This window comes from Humulus lupulus, chromosome 2 (genome assembly GCF_963169125.1).
Source record: "Humulus lupulus chromosome 2, drHumLupu1.1, whole genome shotgun sequence".
Classification (NCBI taxonomy): Eukaryota; Viridiplantae; Streptophyta; class Magnoliopsida; order Rosales; family Cannabaceae; genus Humulus; species Humulus lupulus.
In genome coordinates this window covers 34,443,276-34,453,434 of record NC_084794.1, presented here as the reverse complement: position 1 = coordinate 34,453,434, position 10,159 = coordinate 34,443,276, and positions in this window count along the sequence as shown.

The following is a 10,159-nucleotide window of genomic DNA, read 5'->3' as shown; positions in this document are numbered from 1 at the left end:
TTCGAGCCATGGTAAATATGACCTCGAAAGCTAAGTTCGCAATAAATGGTCTCGTGAGGATTAGAGTATGATCTAGGATTGTAAATCAAGCATGCAAAGTATGATATATGATCTCGAATGCGGTGACCTCGAAATGATCTCGATCTCGAAAGGTAGCTCCGAGAACACCTTCATCTTCAGGAACTTCGGAGCATGGGTCTTGAGCTCAATGTACTATCTCGAAAGCAATGTTAGCTCGGGAGATGTCAGTGGCTCGCACAATGACATGAAACCTGAGATGCTGAAGCCTTGAAGATACGCTATAACCACCTTGAATATCTACAAGTATTGTAAACATGAGATGTAATCCTTATTTATTGATGTAAATCCCCAAGAATCGTGGGATATTATTTAGTCAGTTATGCATTCCCTGGTCTTCAGGGACGTTTCCTTTTTTATCTGATTAAAGGCATTTAAAGCCATTTATTTTTATTCACAAAAGAGTAACTACCCAAAATATGTGGGATAGTATTCTGCATCCTTCTCTATAAATAGAGAAGCCATGCACCATTGTAGAGGACCGAAATTCTGATCCTTGAGAGAAAACTCTGGAGAATTCATTCTTGAAGAATTCCTAGAGATAATCTTGAGATTAATAACAGAGACTCGTGGACTAGGCAGATTTAACTGCTGAACCACGTAAAAAACCGGGTGTTTGATTCGTTTATTTCTTTTGGCCATTGTCTTTAATTGTTTACATGCTCTCTTCTTTTATCTGTTGATGAAAAACGGCGTCAACATTCATGAATATGGAGTCATTCCTTCAACACTTCACCAATGCTTCAAGTTTTGCAAAGGAGGAAAAGTTAAAACAGTTAATGCAGACCCAAATCCCTTTTTATGGGGAACAAGTGAATTATGCTTGTACGCCCTGATTTTCCAACGGGCTATTAGCGAGTTGAGATATGGCCTAATTATATTAGCCACGTGGATACCCCATAACCGGAGCTGCCGTCGTCAGGTCCTACCTCTTTAGCTCGAGGTAGCCAGAGGTTCGCCAAGATTACTCAAGGGCTGAGTCAGGACTATGAAGGCCGCAAGTCGAGAAGGTATCCAGCTCGGGATACGAGCTAGAGTTGGAAGCTATGACCTTTTATAAAGTTAACCACGCAATGTAAACATGCATATATCAGACATCACGTGTCTGATATATCCCTGGATTCTCAGACACGCAGCATGAACGTGCGTATTCAGGCACCCACGGCTAGGTTGGGCCGTGCGGCCCATTATCCCCCTTACCTGTTGATTAGACCACACTTCATTTGTCAGGTTTTAGGAATTAATCATGAATGTCACAGAAGTGACATGATGGGTAAGAGGGTCACGGGATGACCCCCCTTACCAACTCCCAGGTGCCCTCTCTTATAAATATGGAGACCCTGGGAGTTAGAAAGGGTTGGATTCTATTGTGTAATGAAATATCCTGTAAAGAATACCAGAAATATAGCAATAATATTGGCTGGTGGAGTAGAAGGATTTTAACCTTTGAACCACCTAAAAACGTAATTGTGTCATCAGTCCATTTAAAGATCATTCATCTGTTTCGATTCATTATTAGGCACTAATATCTTTCTTTTATTTTCTTAATTACCTGCTGGCGAAGAACCGCATCAACAGTTTGGTGCAAAGTTTTACAAGTCAGCGAATGTCACTATATTAAAAGGGAAACCTGAGGAAGCAAAATGTTGTCCCAAACTATTGGAGGGCTAAACCTCACAAAAATCCCTACAAATTAAACAATTATCCCCTTTATATGTAATTTATGTACGCAAGTATACGTAGTCGTGTCAAGTAGTAAATTCCGGAAGAACGGATATCGTCCCACAGAGACTATCTCCCAAGTACCACTACAACAAAATAGGCATTTAATGGCTACATGGGGGAGACATTGTAGACATTTAATGTCTCCCCCTAGGGGAGACGTTGTTGCAGGAGCCATCTAAAGTGGCCCTATGACGTTTGCCATTGGGCGACTTTGTAGACATCCAACGTCTCCCCATGGGAGACGTCAGAGGGTGTACGTGTACAACCTATGACGTCTCCCAGGGGAAGACGTTGGATGTCTACAAATTCTCCCCATGCGTACACCCTCTGATGTCTCTCATGGGAAGACGTTGGATGTCTACAAAGTCTCCCCATGGGAGACGTTGTAGGTACCTATGACGTCTCCCATGGGGAGACTTTGTAGACATTCAATGACTCATATAACGAGTCATCATTGGTTTTTGTATTTTTTTTTTAAAAGTAATTAAATAATTATTTTCAGCATATTAATTAATAGAATTAAATATATTAATTTTTTAAAATAGAATTAAATATATTAATTAAAAAATCTAAATTATATACAAATTTAAATTGTGAATTTTCATTAATAAAACCAAAATGTGTATATAATATGTTTTTACTAGCTAAATGTACAAAATTGTAATATTTGTTGTTAAACATACAAAATTAATAAATATTACACTAGCTAGCTAGAAATATAGTAAGAAAAAAAAAAGAAAAAGTAAAAAAAAAACCTAATATGTGGGACGATGACTTTGAATTATAGGTAGCATATGGTTCGTCCAGTGTTGTCGCATTTCATTAATCTGTACTGGTGTATATGGCGTAGTGTTTAGCTACAAAAAATACAAAGTAAAATATATTAGTTAATTATTATTTGATTATTTATACTTTAATAATAAATAAATTGTTAACTTTGTATAAATTTATATACATACCTCTTTCTTCAAGTAACATCCAGGTCATGAATGTTCAATGTAATCCTTCAACATTCTCATCACATAATATCCACATGCCACATTTTCTGGTTGGTGCGGACACTAATATTTAAATAAAATATCAAGCAATTAATATAAAAAATATTAGTAAAATTCAAGTATAAATTTTCAAAATAATTAAAGTCGTAGTTACTTACTTTCGGTTGCACAATTTCTATATTGTTTGGAATCTCGGGAGGTTTTGGTAGACTGGTCAGAAAAAGGTTGAAAACATTGACTATTACTGCCATAATTTCTTCACGGTTTTCCAGTTCTGAGTTCACCGGATCACAACAACAAACGTAATATGCATATGGGGCCAATATAATCAACATCCAATGATCACTGCACAAGAAAAACAATACTTGGTATAAGTCTCCAACGCAAATGTTATAAGGACTAAGTATCTAGCAGTAACAAATTTTTGAACTTACCCATGGTTCCAAGGGAGAATCATAAGTTGCTCACTTGATCTTAATTGACGACATCGCTTGAACAGACCTTGAACACGCTCTTCAAATGAACTTCCTTTAGTGGCTACAACATTAGGATTGACAAATAAAAACTTATTTTGGCGCCCTTGTTCTACCAAAAAATTGTATAACAACCTATTAAAAAAAAGTAGTAATCAAAAATATAATTTAGGAAATTTGTTGTTAAAATAAATCAAATAAGAAAGGTTAATTAAAAAACTTGTGAGATACCTCATGTAGCAAACTACAACTCCTTGTCCAATCTTTTCCATTCGAATAAATTGAAGTATGTCCTCTTTGCATATGTAAAGACTTGAAATATCCTGACTGAATACATCCTCATCTATGCCTGGATTGACACAGTCATCATCATTCCAACGAGATATAATATTGTATATCTGTTCCAAAGGACTGGTGTCTTGTGTCAGAGGATCACTCAAACATTGTATTCTTTCTCGGGGTCGTTGTGTTGAGGGAGCAATTGGTCTTTATGATATGTTATTACTTCTAGAACAAGTCTGTAAAATAATATTAATAATTGAAATATATAATAGCAAATATGATTATATAAGCATGATACATCACCTGTTCATGTATATCATCAGATACGATGACCAATTCCTTAGGCCGTGATATAGGATGCCCAATAGCCTGAATGACTATGTACATATTCTGATCATGTTTTTCATAAGGAAGAGGTGTCACCGGCTTAATAGCGTCATTAAACACCACTTGGTAGTTGTTACCCGACTCTTTCTCAATGAGCTTGCCTGATGCAACAATATTGGATAGCGAACCAATGGCTAACTGGCAACTAGGTACCTGCACATTATAATAAGTAGCATTATGTATATATGTGTGTATGCATGTACATACATAGTCATTTTCAACTATCAAATTGAAATTACCTCAGACACAAATGGTTCTGGTGGGTAAGGCTGATAGTAAGATGGTGCTGGTGGGTCGGGCACATAGCAAGATGCCCTGGAGGGTTGGGCACATAGTAAGATGGTGCTTGTGGGTCGGGCACATAGTAAGATGGCCCCGGTGGGTTTGAAACTAATGGTGGGACTCCAATATTGGATCCTAAACCACTCTGTTGGGCGATGAAAGATTTCAACATTTCCTCTTGTTTACGAAAACGTTCTTCTAGACGCACTTCTTGTTGACGATGTCGTTCTTCTTGTTGACGAAGTCTTTCCTCAAACTCATTTCTTATAGCGCTAGCTAAAACAATATCTTTCGATTTCTCTTTCATTTTGGTAGGTTTCAGAGTATCCCAAAACAATGCGGGGGACCCACCATGACCTTTAGCCCGAACATGCCCTCATGGCTCGGGGGTGCCCAATGCCCTCGTCAACACATCATCAGGGCCTTGGGGTTCCCATTAACCCTCCTCAATGAGTTTTTGATAATGAGCCTATAAAATAAAAGTAATTAATTTAAGTTAGTTATATAAAAATAAATAGATTATATAAGTTCATAATAAAAAACCAATAATGAATATAGCAAGTAACAATATATATAAAAACTTACAATGTTTTTTTGAACCTCAGCTGCCTCTCCAATAAGTTCTCCTTCTTTACTCTTCGGTCGACCCATCGTCCATAAATCAGCTCTATCAATATCAGATAATTGTTGCCCAGTCTGTTGTTGAAGCATCTCTTCCACACGCACGCAACCTCCTCTAGATAGGTTGCGGTTGCATTTGTTCATTCTTCGATATTCTTGCATCTGTAATCTCTTATCTTTCCACTCTGGTGTTAATCTTGAGTTGACAAATTCTAACCATTGCTCATCATTTATGATCTCCTCAAATCCATATGGTTTCCTTGGGGGAAACTCATCTGGTCTTTTCTCTAAAGCATTAAAGATGTGCTTCCTTGTCGTGTCAGTCTTCCACTGTCTGAACATCTTTGTTGCGTCTTTCATTGTCTGCTTTTTGGAGCTATATTCCAACTGAAAAGTTTTCTGCAAGTTTGAAATAATAATAAAATTAAATCACATATTTTAAAATCTTTAAGTAAAATAGAAGTAATTAAGTCATACCTTCATTAAATCCCATATATGAGTTTTTGGTCTCCGTTAGAACTTTGTTCCAGGAGTTACAAGTGATGGGCACAACAGTCCTCACTATAGAACCCAACGCTGAAGATCGATTACTTCTTGCGGTACCTGTTACTTGACCATACTCATTGAACGTTATAGGTATAAGATTTCCTTCACTTCTATTCTTAATCAATTTATTCATCCATGTGCGTCCTAGCACATTTTTTTCATCTGTAATCTCTGGCTCAATATCAGGATTTTGCTGAGGATTTTCCTCCTCATCACTATCACCAAAAAGATTTGACATCTGTGAAACAAAAAAATCAATATGATAAGTTATATATATATATAGAAAAAAAATATGACAAACAAAAACATATCATAAACAAACCAAAATCATTTTTGCAAGTATGACAAACATAATTATATTATACCTCACATCAGGTTATCAATCCATAAACCTTCACCATTATCACGTAAACAAACACCATCATCATCAATTTCATCATTACATATTGGTGAGGTGAATGTGATTGATTCTTATTCAATTGGTATATCATGCAAATCACCTTCTTTGGTATTCCATTCTTATGTTGGGGTTGTAAGCACAATTGACCACTGGTTGTCTGAAGGATCATTCACATAAAACACTTGTTTTGCTTGTGCAGGCATTATAAATCTGTCAGATTTGTGCCCTAGTCGATTTAGGTTTACTAATGTGAAACCAAAATCTTCATATATTATGCCACTGCCACTCTTCACCCAATCACAAAAGAAAACAGGTACTCGAGTTGTGATATAATCTAACTCCCAAATTTCTTTAATTACTCCATAGAAAGTCATATCACTTTGAACATGATTTTTGTCTTTCGCACTGGATATTTGCATAGTTCTAGCGATAAGACTAACACCACTATTTTGTGTGGTTCTGTTGGTATCACGCTCCCTAGTATTGAATTGTGTACCATCGATTATATATCATGAAAACTTGATGACTCTATGAAAAGGGCCTCGAGAGATCCACTTAACAATGTCTGACACATTATTTGATGTGTTTTTCAATTCATTGACAACCTATTAAAAATAAAACTAGTCAAACAACATACATTACTATATAATAAAAATAAAATAAAAAATCAACATAATATACCTTATTTTCTATCCAACTATTAAATGTATGATAATCTTTGTCTTGTAACCATTTGGAGTTCCTTGACTTTGATGGAAATTTTTTCTTGATCCAGTTAAAATGTTCCCTTCAAAATTACATATGTTGTTAGTGAACTAATTGTTAAAGTTATCACATATTTACATTGCATATGCAATATATCTATAAAGATAAACTTACTAGATATAAGGCTGAATTTCATTAATATTTTGCAATACTAGACGAGGTGCTTCATCTAGTTCATCCTGACTCACTGCGCAAACAACACTACCCCGACGACTCTGAATCTTAGCATTATTAACTTCATTTATCCCAATCCTCTATACACCAGCCATGTATTCGGAACAAAATTCAACTACCTCTTCAGCAATATAACATTCCACAATGCACCCTTCTGGGCGACTTCTATTTCTGACATACCCCTTAAGATCTTCATATATCGTTCAAATGGATACATCCATCTTAAATAAATGGGACCACAAAATCTCAATTCTCTAACCAAGTGAATTGTAAGATGAATATCAAAAAAGGAAGGTGGGAAGTATTTCTCCAGCTCACACAAGACCTCAGCAATTTCATCATGTAACTTGGGTAACTTAATAGGATCAATCACCTTACAACACAATGACTTGAAAAATAAACATAACCTTGTGATAATCTCTTGAACTTTTTGAGGTAAGACAGAACGAATTGCCACTGGTAGCAAGTGTTGCATTAGAATATGACAATCATGAGATTTCATACCACTCAGAGTATAAATTTTCATGTCTACCAATGACCTTATATTTGATGAATAGCATCTGGAACATTTACATTAAATATAAAGGAATAAACTTCCTTCCTTTCATCTTTAGTGAGGGTGTAAGCAGCATGAGGCAAGTATGTTCGTCTCTTATCTATTTTTGGAGTTAATCCTTCACGTATACCCATTGCAGCCAAGTCTTGTCTAGCCTTAATTCCATCCTTAGTTTTCCCAGGAATATTCAACAAAGTTCCAATAAAACTATCACATAAATTTTTCTCTATGTGCATAACATCTAAAAATTATGATGTACAAGTAAGAATTGCCAATATTCAAGCTCGAAAAAAATAGATTTCTTTTTATAACAACTTTTGGGCTCTTCCACAACCTTAGCCTTCACACGACCCTTCCGCTTTGCAGGTGTATGAACTTTAGGCTTACCTAACTTAAACATAATTTTAGACATCTTCTCAAGTACTTCACTCCCATTTAAAGGTTGAGGATCCTCCTCAAACTCTTGCTCACCGTTGAATGCCTTTCTCCAAGTTCGATATTTATGCGTACTAATCAAGAACTTCCTATGACCCATATAACATACTTTTCGGGAGTGTTTTACTTATTCAGAACATGTTTTTTCTTCATAAATGGGACAAGCCTTATATCCTTTCACACTAAACTCGGATAAATTTCCATAAGCAGGAAAGTCATTGATAGTCCACAACAATACATCTCTAAGATTAAATTCTTCTTGCTTGTACGCATCGTAAACCTTAACCCCTTCATCCCACAAAGTTTTCAAATCATCAATAAGAGGCGAAAAATATACGTCAATGTCATTACCAGGTTGTTTAGGTCCCGATATCAACAATGTCAACAAGGTAAATAACATCTTCATGCACAACCATGGGGGTAGATTGTAAATGACAAGCATAACAGGCCAACAACTATACTTACTACTAAGAGAAGTGTGTGGATTAATCCCATCAGTTGAAAGACCTAGACGAATATTACGAGATTCATTTCCAAAACAAGGCCACTTCAAATCAACCCTCTTCTAAGCTAGGGTGTTAGCTGGATGCCTTAATTTACCATCATTTATTCTCTCATTAGCATGCCACAATAAATTTTTAGCATGTTCAACATTTCTAAACAACCGAATGAAATGAGGAATAGGAGGAAGGTACCACAAAACCTTGGCGGGTACTCCTTCCTTGACATCCTCACCATTTCTTTTCTTTTTCCATCGTGACTCACCACAAGTAGGACACATTTTTGCATCTGCAAAGTCATTTCGATATAATATGCAATCATTAGGACATGCATGAATTTTTTCATATTGCATGCCTAATGAGCATAATGTTTTCTTTGCTTCATAAAATGAAGTTGGCATTTCATTACATTCCGGCAACAAATCATTCAAAAAACAAAGTAGATCAGTCATCCCTTTATCACTCCAACCGTGTTTAACCTTCAAATTGTACAACCTATGGAGTGCGGATAACTTTGTAAATTTTTTACAACCGGGGTAAATCGGTTTCTCAGCATCACTAAGTAGTGTCTCAAACTTATCTGGGTCTACTCCGGATCCATAATGTACTTCATCAATCATCTAATGCATCACAATTCTCCTATGCTATATTCCTCCTTACTTCATTGGGTCTACTTGGTGGAGTTGGAGCGACATGCAATCTCTCCCCATGCATATACCAAACCGTGTAACTTTTGTCGATTCCACTGAAAAATAAGTGTTGTTTGATCTTACTAAGATCCATTTTCCTTACATTTCCACACTTAATACATGGGCAACGAGTAAATTTTAGGTCTTTCACATTTTCTGAACAAAATCTTAAGAATAAATCGACCCCGTTTTTATATTCCACGGATAACCTATTCGCTGACATCCATTTTCTATCCATATCTTCTCCTATGTCTATGAAAAATTAAACAATAAAAACTACATAAGCATACGACCAAGCATATGAAAAATTGGGCAGCATTTCTTCTATATTAGTAACCTAGCCATCAGTCAATCTAACAAATCCAATCAAATAAGCACAACACAATTCAAATATAATAATAGAATACATAATTCTAGACAAAATCGGACAGCATTTCCCCTATAATAGTGATATATCCATCTGTTAACAACAAGTCAAACAATTCAAATATCACACAATAAGTTTCTTCTTATAGCTCCACAGCACACAAACAAATTTTTCAGAACCTACTTCACTAAAACACACAGTTCTCAACCTTCTGTTATCACCGCAACACACAATTTTAATCTCAAAACCTACTTCACTATGGATGAATATTTAAGATACTCAAACTCCTCTAACAAAAAATTAATAATACTAAAACAAGATATAAGATAACGTACGTACCTCTTGCAATTAATAGTCCTAGCTAGAAAATTTACTTCACTTTGCAATGCACTTTGCTATTAAATTCACAACCAACAAAATTGAATTAATTAATAAATAAAACATTACTAAAAAATATCATTAAATAATTGGATTAACAATAACTTATTCTTGCAATTTTAGAAACTTAAAAATCTCAAATGTGTGCTTGAAATAGAAATTTTAAGGTAAAAATCTCTCTAGTTAAAACTACAACCTACAAAATTAAATTAATTAATAAATAAAATATTACTAAATAAATAAATAAAACATAATATATAATCAACCTACTTCAATGTTAGTAAAATATTTAAAATATATATACAAATATATATAATTTTCGAATAATATAATAATATAAATAAAAAATCATAAACATATATACTTGAATTACTTATTTCAATTTAGTATGTAAATTAAAATTAAATTATTTTCCTTATTTTAGACATATATATATACTTAATCAACCTAAAAAATTAATTAAAAAATCTACAATTTTTGAATTAAATAGTAAAAATAAAATA